Raw genomic sequence first — 13,871 nt, forward strand, 5'->3', positions numbered from 1 at the left:
TAAGTTATATTTGGACATATTAGGGATGCTGGAATGCAGGGATTAGGTTCTGAACTCTACTCTGTTATTATTCGGTAGGGTGGACTTGAGACAGTTATTAAACTGTCCTAGTTTCTTGTCTGCATTTTTTAAATGGTGTGTTTGACTTAGGTTTGCAACCTAATTACAGGCTTAAAGCTATGGGACATCTTAGTCCTTTTCTTTGTTGCCATCCGTTGTTATCCTCTCCTGAAAGGGGGAAGTAGAATGTTCTCCCCTGGGTCTTCCTTGAGCAAAGAGGCAAGATGTGTCTTGCAGATTTGGAGTCAGCAAGCCTTTCCAAAGCCCATGTCTTCCTCATTTTCCTTTTCTCATAGCTTTGGGGTCTGCATGTTATCAGAAAAAAAAAATAAATTGATGACTATCAGTAGATAGAGACCAAATACAGGCTAAAGGATTATGGACCCTTTGGTCAAAGGCAAAGCCAAATTTTAAATGATTCACGTAGGCAAAAGGGCAGGTTAATTGGTGGATTATAGACAACAGTTATGCTTCTCTGCTTTGGAAAGTATTTTCCCATCTTTGAATGGAAAATGTCATCACGAAACACATAGGAATGTTTTGTTCAATAGAGAAGAGTCAGGAAGGATTTCAGGTGAGTCATGGCAGGCAATATTCAACTTTAGACCTCCCTAGCCCTTTAGAACATGGTCTCAGCCATCAGTGTGACACCAGTGGGTCACAGAGGACCAAGACTTTGATTCAGTTCTGGAGCAGGAAAGTGGAGCCTGGACAGACCAAGTCTCCTGAGAGCTGTGTATAACCAGGAGTGGTTAACCCTTTACCTAGGGGGCCACACTGATACATTCATTTTATATGTCTTCTACAATGTAAATTATTGTGCGGAACAGGGGCAGGGCACACATTTCGTGATATAACTGAAATAAACCATCTCCAAAGTCCAGATTATAAGATTCTATGTAAGAGTTGAGGAGAGGAAAGAGAGAGACAGGGTTTAGAAATCATATGTATTGAGTTAATTTTGTCTCATATGGTACCTCACTTAATTCCCATCATAGTTCCACATGTATTTCTTTCCAATCTGTTTGGAGAAGTGCAGGGCTAGGCATGAATTAATGAGAGAACAATTGATTCAGGACATGTGAAACAGCCTGGGGCTGGTTTAGGCCAGAGGAGAACAGAGGACTGTGCTATGACAGTGGCCACACCATCGGAGGTTGTTCCCTGGAAGAACTGAAACCCTAACTGAGGCTAACGAGAGGGTCTGGCTGGGCTGGGCCAGGGCTGGGGGGAGAAGGCTGCTGTGTGCAAAGAAGAACTTAGGCAAAGACTTGAACTATGAGAGCAGATAAGGGCACCAGGAAAACTGCAAAAGAGTCTGGTTGATAGAGCTGACTAAGGAAGAAAGTCAAATTGAAATGGCTTTGCGTTCCAAGGAAAAACTCAACCTAAAGCCACTGGCATTGGGGAACCTCTGTGACAATAATATCAGAGAAAACTAGATGATGAAAGGACTGGAAACCACATGTACCAGTTTCCAGATGTAAACCTGTTGCCATGGTCCCCTAGGAATAGCTCAGCTGTAACCTTCATTTTCTGAAGTACGTAAAAACCTCTTATTGATCTCTGCTAGAATATTCTAGACAGTCTCACTTTGAAACCAAGCAGGACCCTGTGGGCTCCTGGGCACAAAAGGCTTTCTGTGTCCCCCAGTTCTTATCTGTAGGAAACAGGCCTCATTCAGCCTCTGCGAGCTTCCCTGAGTTCCAAAGGGTAGGTTCAGACAGTTGCTAATCAGAGAAGAGAGGGGATGCAGAGACCAGGAGGAGCAGTCAAGAAACAACTGTGCAGGCTTGGGGCAAGGTTCTGGTTCCTCCTCAAGGGATAAATATAACAATAACTTTGAGATTTTCTGCAGAATTAAAACCCTCACCAAATGGAAGATGTTAACTACTCGGTGAAGCATTCTTCACTCCAGAAAGAAAGAGGACCACCAGAACCAGACTGGGGCTCAGTAAACACCAACTTTGAAGAAGAATGCAAGCTTGCATCTACCATTTATCTGTGGCCCTGTTTGCACTCTCAAGTTCTAAGTCTCCCTCCTCCCAAAGGAGGGCACAGTCTTTAGGGCACTAACCTGCTGGGGCTGTCCTTTTCCTGGCAAAGCAATAAAAACTACTTGTTTCTCCTTTGCCCAAAACTCTGTCTCTGCATTTCTCTTCAGCTCCAGTGGACAGAGGCCAAGTTTCTGCAACAACTTTGACATCATTCAGCTACTGTTTAATGAGCACTTACTCTGTCCCTCTTTGAGGCATTGGCAACATTAAGATGAAGAAGAATTTTGCGCTTTCCTGATGGACTTGATCTGGAGGTGGACAAAGCTGCAGTCGACAGTGGGCACACTAGCGAGACTTCCAGAGATCAAGATAAACCCCATTATTTTCAAAGCCCTGGGAAACTAATATCTATGAATTCTAAAGCCTCAATTTTGAGGCAGCATGCAAAGAACCTCCTAATTGCTAACATGTCCTGACTTCTCCATCATCAAACTTTCCTTCTCTGAGGCCAAGCCTTTGAAGAGCTCACCAGGCAGGCGTCTAGAAAATCACTCATAGGAAAGGGACACAGTGCCCAACACCTACTAGAAGCCCCCCAAGTGTTTACCTGAGTGCAAACCTTGTGATGATAATAGCATGCCATTGCTTCCCTGGAGGTACTACATTTGGACAAGGAGCTTCCTTGTTTTGGACACAGAAACAGAATGACCATGGTCAAAATTTCTGAACCTTTGTAAGATGATGGAGGAGATAATGTTCCAAAAAAACCCAATTTTTCTTTTAAGGCTGCCCCTGTGGCATACAGAAGTTCCCAGGCTATGGGTAGAATCAGAGCTGCAGCTGCAGGCCTACACCACAGCCATGGCGACACTGGATCTGAGCCATCTGAGACCTATGCTACAGCTTGTGGCAATGCTTCACCTACTGAGCGAGGCCAAGGATCAAACCCATATCCTCACAGACACCATGTGGGATTCTTAACCCACCAAGCCACAATGAGAACTCCCAAAGAACTTTTAAGTGTTTATTAAATCACATTGCCTAAGTATATAGCAACAGGAGGGCCTAGGGTCTTGGCTTTTCTTTGTAGCAACTACATGTGAAAGGACTTGGTCTCATTTAATCCTCAGAATAACTGTGTGAAATATGGCTTATTATATCTAGTTTACAGACATAGATATTGAAATTACATGACTTGCTCACAGAGCTGGAAAGTGGTAGAGCCAGGATTCAAACTAAAGGAGGGAGAAGAATGGACAGGGAGTTTGGGGTTAATAGATGCAAACTATTCCATTTAGAATGGATAAGCAATAAGGTCCTACTGTACAGCACAGAGAACTATATCCAGTTTCTTGTGATAGAACATGATGGAAAATAATGTAAGAAAAGAAATGTATATGTAGATAAACATTTGTATGACTGGGTCACTCTGCTGTACTGTAGAAATTGGCACAATATTGTAAATTGGCTATAACTAAAAAAGTAAAATAAAATCTCTAAATGCATACTTTCACCTTAAAAACAATAAATAAAACCTGCCCAGGGCCAAATTCCCTGCTCTTTTAATAACAAGTGCCAGGACCCTTCTCACCCAAGTAGGCCCATAACTCAGGCCTGCAGACAGGTGTCGCATAAAGCACAAGTGAGCTGCTTACAGTTCATGCTTTTGACTACCTAAGGTTGCGATTTTCAGTGGGGCTTCTCTGTCACTCTGCCTCTCCAGTGTATCTGGAAGCTTTCCTGTAGACTTGAAGGAGGAATTCCCATGAGCATCTGAATAATTTCAAAGGTTCCCCCAATCTGCTTGCCCCTGGTAAGCTGCCACCTCCAGCTTTCTCCCAAATGAATGTGATCAGGACAGGCCTTGCAGCAAAACAAACTCACTCATGCTTTCCTTCTTGAGAACTGCTGAGCCTGATTAATCATGACAGATGCTTTCCTAGTGGATGGTTTCTCATAGAGCAAGTGAATACAGGCATCTCGCAGCCTTGAACTCCACCTTGTCCTCAAGTGTGGGAAAAGTAAAGGGGCTTCCCTCTACGAATGAAAATACAAATTCTTCTTAGGCTTCGTAGATGTGTTGAGGCTCAGAGGTTATGGATATCAGTCAATGACAGAGAAAGTCTTACAAAGCCTTTGCTATTAGGAAAGATTTGAAGGCTTTTCATTTTTATTTTCATAGTTTTAAGGAAACCATGTTTGTGAGAAAGAGAATTCTGTTTTAAACATTTTATTAATTAATTGATTTATTTATTTTACAGCCGCATCTCTAGCATATGGAAGTTCCCCTGCCACGGGGTCAAATCAGAGCTGCAGCTGCAGGCTTACATCACAGCCACAGTAATGCCGGACCTGAGCCACCTCTGTGACCTACACTATAGCCTGTGGCAACACCAGATACTTAACTGACTGAGTGAGGCCTGGGATCAAACCCACAGCCTCATGGATATTAATCATGTTTATAACCCATTGAGCTGCAATGGGAACTCCAAGAGAAAGAGAGCTCTTTTTCTCAGCTAATGTTGCTTCCCTCATACAATGCTTCTCTGGCCTGTCTGCAGTCTAGACATCGGGTAGTGTTTTCTCCTGGGCAAACACTCCGTGTCGGCACACATAGACTCTTGCCCTTGAGGAACTTGCCAACTTGTTGGGGAGACCAGAGTCCCACTTACACTGAATCCTTTAAAGGGATGACACACCAAAGATAATCAGGGCTGACAAAAGATGGCCAGAGACATCAGAATACTGGCTTTGTGGCATTCCTGTTGCAGCTCAGCGGGTTAAGAACCTGACAAATATCCGTGAGGATGCAGGTTCAATCCCTGGCCCTGCTCAGTGGGTTAGGGATCGGGCATTGCCACAAGCTGCCATGTAGGTTGCAGATGTGGCTCAGATCTGGCATTGCTGTGGCTGTGACATAGGTTGGCAGCTGCAGTCTGATCTGACCCCTAGCCTGGGAACCTCCATATACCTGTGCCCCTACCCCCCCCAAAAAAAGAAAAAAAACAGTGGTTTCTCAACTGCCTTTTATGACACTAACAAAACCAAGTCTGCTCCCCAGCATGGTAGAAAACAGACCAAAAGACAGGCAATATATTTCTTGAGTGCCTCCTCTGTGCCGGGTATTGCAATAGGCATTCAGGTTATTTTTAACTCAGCCACCACAGCTCTGCAAAATTTATATCATCATCTCTATTTCCTAGAAGGGAAATCTGAGCATCAAGCATAATGTTCTGTGAAGGACTAGGTAGCTAACATCCGACAGACAGGACCCCAACTTGCCTTGAAAGGCTGAGTTCCTTTTAGTGCAGCACATGCCTTCCCTTTTGGGGTGAGAAAGCCAAAACCACAGTTTTCTAAGGACATTCATATGATTAGAGGCTTTCAGTTACTTTACACAGTGCTCACAGGAATATGATGTATAAACCTCATTTCAATAAACTGTGAGTCTATTTTCCAGTTACAGCTTTAAAATGCACACAACCCTAATAAGTCCATTCGTTTTTGAAAATTTGAACAACGCTGCTAAAGGCAACTCTGACAGTTTAAGGTAGAAGTAAAGAATAAATACAATAAATTAAAAATGCTTGAGTGTTATTGAAAATACATTTTATTTCCATGACTTATAGCATAAGGGACAATAAATGCATAAGTAACTAAAATTTCAATAACATTGCTGACAATAATATTGTTGATAAAAATTTTTCTCTCATAACTTGAAAATACCTGCAAGATAAGAAATCACTCCATCACCAGAATTGGTGGGACAATAATTTACCTTATAGCAGGGGACTAGGCACAAGGCCAATTAAATATGTCTGGCAGATTGGATCAGCAGGAAGCAGCTTGCAAAAGCACTTGCTTAGAAATAGTAAGACTGGACAGGAGGGTGAAAACTTCTGTCAAGGTTACCACTTGAATTTTTCATAAGGTCATTGATAGACAAGATTAAAACCACAGGTAAGAGACACCCAGCAGACGGAGTGATTTAAAGAGTGATACTTTTCGGTTTCAGTAATTTTTGCACCTAACACATGTCATGCATTGTTTTTAAGAACTAGGGCGGTCCTAGGTTGGTGAAGAAGGCAGGAAATAAGTGAATGATTAAAGGCAATATGCAATGCACTTGACTTTGAGATAGAGCATGGAGGAAAGGGGTTGTACATACCAATGCCCTAAGATTTATATAAGCTGGAAAAATGGACATTGAGCTCAGATTAATGAGGTGGTGAGTAAAGAGTCTCTGGGAATTCTTACTGAATGAAATGACTGGTCTAAGCTAGGATTGAACAAGTATTTTTGAACCAGGGGTGGAAAGACTCTTTTTTCAGGGCCACACCCACAGCATATGGAAGTTCCCATGCTAGGGGTTGAATTGAAGCTGCAGCTGTCACCCTACACCACAGCCACAGGAACACCATATCCAAGCCATATCTGAGACCTACACTGCAGCTTGTGGCGATGTCAGATCCTTAATCCACTGAGTGGGGCCAGAGATCAAACCTGTACCCTCATGGATACTAGTCGGGTTCTTAACCTGCTGAGCTACAACAGAAACTCCAAAAGACTCTGACCTTACGCAAAGATATAGAGGCACAAAGAATCAAACCAGGTGCCAAGCATGTGAATCAGATGGCAGGACAGTTCATGATGAGGCTGGAGAGGCAGTCAGAAGCTAGATTGTAGAAAGCCCTATAGAGCATTCTACAGAATTTGGTCTTTTTTTCTGGAGTTAGATGTTCCCACATTTTAATGTGCATAAGCATTTCCCAGCCAGGAGATTATGATTCAAGAGGTCTGAGTTGAAGCCTAAGAATCAGCATTTTAAGCAATCTGTCCAGGCTGTTTTATTTCTGGTGCTTCTGAAGCTCCTAGTCCTTCTAGGATCCCAGTCCTAAAAGGCTGATGGATGGAAACTACTGAAAGGTTTTTACTGGGAGAATCAGCGTGTCTGTCCACTTCGAGGTTGAGTCTGGAAAGTGTATTATAGACAGCACTGCAAGCTCAAAATCAGGAGTCAGAGTGACTCCTTGACAAATGGTTGTCATAATCCAGGTGAGACATGTACAAATGGAGGCTGAACTTCTTAATTTGTTTGACACAGGGGATAATGACAAGGATAGACTCAAGGACGATTCCTATAAACTGGAGCTGTTATGCAGTGAGGATGTGTGAGGGCTTGATGGGGGAAAGAGGTGAGCCAGGATGGGCATTATTTGCCCATGCTCACTCCAAACCGAGATGTCAGCACATATAACGGAGCTCACGAAATCCATAGTGGACTCAGTAACTATCAAACTATTAGTGTCAGCTAACATCAGAGTCTGGATGAGTAAAGAATACAAAAAGTAGAGAGAAAAAAAGACAATCTTGGCATTTTGAGAACATAGCATTTGATAGAGAGAGACATTTTAAAAAAAATATGAGAAGGGATCATTAGAAATAGTAGGAAGAAAAGCAGAAAAGTTATTGCTGAAGACAAAAGTACAATGAATTCCAAGGAGAGACTTGTCAGCTGTGGAAAAGTATTATGTCAGATCCATGAAGTGTCACAGAGCCCAGTGGCCTCCCTGGGCCACTTGATGTATGTTTTTATTTTGTATTCTCACCACAATGACACAGCAAGGATTGTTCCTCCAATCTTACAGCAGAAGATGCAGAGGCATAAGAGAGACTTGTTAAATTGCCTGAGTTCATGTGGCCAATGAGACGAGAAAACTGAATTCAACCCACTTCTGCCCAGGCTGAAAGCCTGTGCCTCTCCCTCTAGTACATGGCATCTTCCTAGAAATCTGAGCAGAAGAAAGTCTAGGGAACTCATGTCCTGTGTGTGGAAGGATGAATAGCAGGTGCCAGACTCGAAGCACTGCACGTTAATAATCCTTTCTGAAAACTGGGCTTTGCAAACCAAAAGTAAAATGATATCAAGAGGCATGACATTGAGAAAGACTAGGGAAAAAAAAAAAGTAGGTTTCAGTTTAAAGGGGAAAGAATCAGCACAGAGGGAGTGGATGAATGAAAGCACAGGAGGGCTAATGGGCATAGGGTTTTATTGTGACCGTCACAGTGGAAATTGGCTTCAAAGCCACAGCAGTGGACATTGAGAGGTAAAGGAGAAGAAGTCAAGATAGAAATAAGAGTATAGTTGGACAGAGAGAGGAGGCCTTCGGGAAGGTCTTCCCAGGCATAGGGCCTCTGCTTTTCGATTTTCTACATGGCTTAGGAGACACTGGCTGAACATAACGAGATTTGGTGGTAAAAGTATGGGCTTGAATAAAAGGAAATGAAAGTGGGAATAACCCTGAAAGGATGTGGAGTGGTCGGTGACTGAGGACTCGTAGGAACATAACCAGGCAGTTTAAGTGCTCCAGCTCGGGATGGAGACAGATGACCCAGAATGCTCTCATTTTCTATGGTCAGGTGACTCTCGGCAACTTATGTAGAAGCCTGATGTCCCCTTTTGATGACCTCCTTCCACCAAGAGTGCCTCAGAGCACTGGGGAGGAACACTATATTAGAATATTCTGAGGAGGAGTTCCCTCTGTGCCGCAGCTGTGATATAGGATGCAGCTGTGGCTCAGATTCAATCCCAGGCCTGGAAAATTCCATATGCCATGGTATGGCCAAAGCAAACAAACAAACAAACAAAAACAAATATTCTCGGGAGAATGTATAAAAGACATGAGGCTTAAGGAGAACTGTGAAAGTTGGACAGAATGTGGACAAGTGGAGGAAGGAAGAACATTCCAAAAGCAGTGAGCATCCAGCAATATGGAAAAGCAAATGCTTTAGCTAAAAGCATGCTTTGAAGGCTGTGGATGGGAGCTTTGAAGGAGAAGAGGAGGAGTTGAAGGATACTGTTGGAGGTGCTAGAAAGTGGAGTTAGATAATTCTTCATCTGGAAAGATCTCTACTCTAGCTAAAGAAGCTGGAATTTGTCCTTTGTCAAATGGTTGCAAAGCAGGAAATCACCACTGGCTTCAATGACCACCCTTCCTTAGACTTAGAGGCCAGCAGTACCTCATGATGTCAGGGGAAGGGAAACAGCTTGGGTGACTCATTCTGTGTTGGAAAGAGACTTTATGTTACGTCTCATCTTCACACACCCTGCAAGGTTGACACTATGTGCACTTGGGCCAAGGTCACGCTGGTCAGAAGCAGAGACCTCTGCATCTATACTCACATCTGTTTTTTTTTTTTTTTTTCAAGTCCACACCTTCTCTTAGGTACATAATTAGTGAAAAGTCATCAACATGTACTTCATAATGAAAGCCCCTCTCTGTACAGTAAGAACAGCTCCTCTCTTTGATGGTGGGGATGACTTTTGGCAATCCAAGGATACGTTCTAGGGCTGTTGCTGTGTCTCAGGCATTATTTCCATAGCCCTGGTAGCTAAAGAAAGAGCAGCCATGTGCCATCAAATTACCTGGCACCTGCATCTGCTGCAGAAAATCTGGGATCTGAACAGCAATAAAGCCCCTAGGAACTTAAATTTCTTTATTACAGCCTCCCTTCCTCATGCATTCTGCCCCTTTCTCTTTCATGAATCTTGCCTCTGGGATTTTGAGCCAGGCTTCTGGAGGCGGTGTAGTGACATAGCCCGCTGCGCTGAGTGGCCAGGTCACTGCAGCCCTTGCTCCTTTTGAAGCCGTGATCTAGGCCCGTCTTGGTCAGGGACTAGAGAATGGGGTCCCGGAGGCCCAAGGCCTCTAATGCATCATCCATAATATGTTCTGTAATATTTCTCACACCAATTACTATTTTCCCCCATCACCTTCCTGGGGAAACCAAAAGCATTTTCTCCACAGCACAATGCCTATAACCTACCTCCTCCAGCTGTGTAACTAGAAAAGAAAACCAAACATCTGGATAAAAAGGCATGAGTACAGAGTTCCTTAGATAGCAAAGGGTGCACATCTCTTTTTATGCTCCACTGGAGAAATTTCTTCAGCTTCTTGCTTTGGTTCTTTACTGCTCCTCTGAGCTAGCAAAAGTATCTGTAACCATGGCAGGTCTGTCCCTATATAACCTACACTGTTCTCTAATGCCATTTACCCTCTGATTAAACATTTTGATATCTTTCTTTGCTTTCATTTTGTTTCATCCTAGTTCTTCAGCATAGGTTCCACAATTTGGAAAAACTCAGATTTTTCCAACGTCTTCAAGATAGGGGAAAAGCTCAGGAAACATTTCCTTCTATCAAATTTTGGTTGTAATTTCTAGGAAAGGTTTTAAGATGACTAAAGGCATGCTGTGGTGGGCCTTTGGTTTGTCTCCGCCCCCACCCCACTCCCCAACTTTATGTCCTGGTAATGCACCATTAGACTGTGAGAAATTATAGAGCAGAGTAACATAAAGCAAACTTTTAAATGGAATTTAAATAGCTGCCTCTAGTCATAATAGCTACCATTTATTCTGCCTGACACTGTACAAGGTGTTTATGTAAATCATGCCATTTAACCCTCAGACAAATCCCATGACATAGGTTATTATCTTGTTTTTTCAGTTGAGAAAACAGAGACTCAGGAAGGTCAGCAGCTTGTTGAGCTACTAAGCAGCAAGGCCAACATTTTGATTAAAGTCTGGGACTCTGTCCACTGGTATGGACATGTCCTCATGCTCTCGGCTACCCTGATGTGGCAATCTGTGTCTTGATGGCTAATGGTGCTCAATTGATTGGATGCAAAATGTTTGTACAAGTATTTAGTTGATATCAGAGGAAAAGCAGGGCCAAGAAAGAGATGGGTTGCATACAGAGATGGCCTTAATTATCTTTCTTGTTTAACTGATGGGTGACTCTGATGACCTTTGGTTCTGCTTCGTCTCAGCCAAATTCTTACAATAAAATTTGGATTTTGGCTTATTAGCATGCAAGACTGTTCTTGAGTGCTTCTCAACTGGGCCATGACAGCTACCTCAGTTATGATCAGTTCTCAAACATTTATTGGGCATTTGCCAATGAATAAGAAATGAGGACAAACAGATGGCCTCAGAATAAGGTGGTTGGTTCAGCAGTCAAAGTCAAAGGAAGGTATTAGCCCATAGTGAGGAGAAATCTAGTCCAGATTCAGGGAGAGAGAGTCAGGGAAGGATTTCTGGAGGACTCCTGAAGTCATCCTTGAGGAGTAACTAGGGGTCAGGAGGGAGGGGTTGGTGCCGGCTGAGCAGAGGAAAACCTAGGAACAAGGAAGGTAGCTAGGGATGAAAATGCCAGGTGTGATGAGGAGGGCAAGAGTTCAGAACAATTAGAACATAAAGGCAAGGCAAACTGCATAGCTGGGAAGGAGAGCTGAGTTGAAAGGGGTCAGCCAAGACCAGGCCAATCCAAATGGATCTTGCAGCCACAGGAAAGGAAGAGACTAAACAGAGAGGCATCATATGTAGATCATTTGAGTTCAAGTAGAAGATACAGTGAAGAGGCTGAGGTGGAGGCTCACACCACAGCCCCATCCTCTCCACTCTCTGCAGAAAGCAAAGGGATTATGGATAATTATTGAATGGAGGCTTTGGAATGGAAATCCATAAGACACTGAAAGGTGTACACTGCAAAATGCAGGCATGAATTTCTGTGTCCTTTCTGTTATGAACACTGGGTCCCTGGTTGAAATGGACTAGAAGTGCTGTCCAGGCTGCCTGTCATCCCCCACCTCTTGTTCTCTGCCTAGTTAATGCTCCTCTGGGCACAGGGCAGTTCCTGTCTGATGACCGTGTATGCATGATTACTTCCTGGGTCAGGTTTCTTTTTTTATCACTTGCAAATGAAGATTGGTCTTTCTGTAGATATTGTCATAAAGTGAGGTTTTCAAATGGAGTAACTCAGTGATTTCTACTCTTAATCCAATTACAGGTAAGAACCTGTAAGTTTGAGTTTGTGCTGCTCAAAGTGGGAGCTACAGTCCCCACTGCAAACCAGTTCAGGAACAGGGACCCTTTGTTACCAGACCAAGATACAGTAGGTATAGGATTTCAACGTGAGCATTTAGACACCTATAGACATGTGGCTGTATAATTTTATCTACCTGGAATCAAAGAGTAAACATTTGGCTTGTATTTTATACATATATATCTATATATCTATATCTATATCTATATATCTATCTATCTATCTATCTATCTATCTATCTATCTATCTATCTATCTATCTATCTATATATCTTTGGTATGCATTCTACTTCTCTAGTTGTTGATTTTGTTGTGTTTTAGAAGATGATTAGTGTGATAGATGGAGTCAGAAAGAGGAGTGTGGGAGGCACTGGTCCCTCATCACAGAGAGTTTGAGAAACCTATTTCATTTATGTTGCAAAATGATATCATAAGAAAAGAAAATAAAGATAAGCATCAGTAGCCCTAGTATTTCCGAGTGACAATTATGTGTTAGGCAGGTTAACTGGATAGCTTGCTTGTCCTTTACAAAGCTCTGTGAGAAGGACATTTAAAAAAAAATAAAGTTGTTTTACAATGTTGCGCCATTTCTGCTGTACAGCAAAGTGACCCAGACGTATATATATAGATAGATATAGATATAGATACACACACACACACACCACATATATATGTGTGTATATGTATATATACACATTCCTTTTCTTATATTATCCTGAGATGGGCATTTTTTTTTTTTTTTGTCTTTTTAGGGCCGCACCTGTGGCATATGGAGGTTCCCAAGCTAGGGGTCCAGTTGGAGCTATAGCCTCCAGCCTATGCCACAACCACAGCAAAGTGAGATCCGAGCCACGTCTGTGACCTACACCATAGCTCACAGCAATGCCGGATCCTTAACCCACTGAGCGAGGCCAGGGATTGAACCCATATCCTCATGAATGCTAGTCGGGTTCATTAACTACTGAGCCACGACAGGAACTCCTGAGGTGGGCATTTTAATAGTCATTCTGCAGATGAAAAAGCAGAGTTAGGTGCAATTATGTAGATTATGTGGGTTAGAATTCAGCCTGAAATCTACGCCATCCACAAATCAATACTCTTTTTAATACCACCTGCTCCCCAGTTAAAAAGCATATGATGTGTTGCTGAAATTCCACTTAGCTTCTTTAAGAGGTGGGATGTTCATTAAGATCAGGGTCCGTATCATATGCCATTTCAAACCTTCGTCCCTAGCACAGCCCCAGAGGCAACACTGGTTTTGAGTGTTTTCTGGATCATAGGTCCCACTCTAGAGTTGCCATAACTATCAACAAACTGAATTAAAGGTGATAGCAGAACCAGGTTCTCCGCACAAACAAGTAAAGAGCTCTCACAAGTTGGCCAACATTTCCATAAGGCGGCTTCTTTGTATCAGATCTTTAACCAGAGACAATTAAACTTCAGACCACCTCTGTCTAATGGGATATTTTCTTTTTATTTATGAGAGGTGTGCTTGTATATGTGTGTGAGTGTGTGTGTGTGCATGTGTATGTGTGTGTTGAGAAGAGGGAAGAGATAGAGGAAAACCAGGGTTTGTAATCGTCATGGTCTCAAATGATTGAAGATGCAAACACAGGCTGTAACATGACTGGGAAACATTTTGTCACCCGTCATTAAGTCTGTCCTGATCTCACCTCAGCTCTGTGTAGCTTCCAGGGAATCAAACAATCAAGAACACTTCACTTTGGGTTTGTTTGTTTGTTTGTTTTGGCTTTTTAGGGTCGCATATGGAGGTTCCCAGGCTAGGGGTTTTAAATGGAGCTACAGCTGCCAGCCTACACCACAGCCACAGCAACACCAGATCCGAGCAGCCTCTGCGATCTACACCACAGCTCACAGCTATGAAGGATCCTTAACCCACTGAGCGAGGCCAGGGATCAAACCCGAAACCTC

General features: G+C 42.9%; 1 protein-coding gene across 1 annotated transcript in view; it reads right to left on the bottom strand.

Annotated features, from left to right (window-relative positions):
- CNTNAP5 (contactin associated protein like 5) overlaps positions 1-13,871 on the bottom strand; it is an 865,036-nt gene that overhangs the window by 822,149 nt on the left and 29,016 nt on the right.

The sequence above is a fragment of the Sus scrofa genome, chromosome 15 (genome assembly GCF_000003025.6).
Source record: "Sus scrofa isolate TJ Tabasco breed Duroc chromosome 15, Sscrofa11.1, whole genome shotgun sequence".
Lineage (NCBI taxonomy): Eukaryota > Metazoa > Chordata > Mammalia > Artiodactyla > Suidae > Sus > Sus scrofa.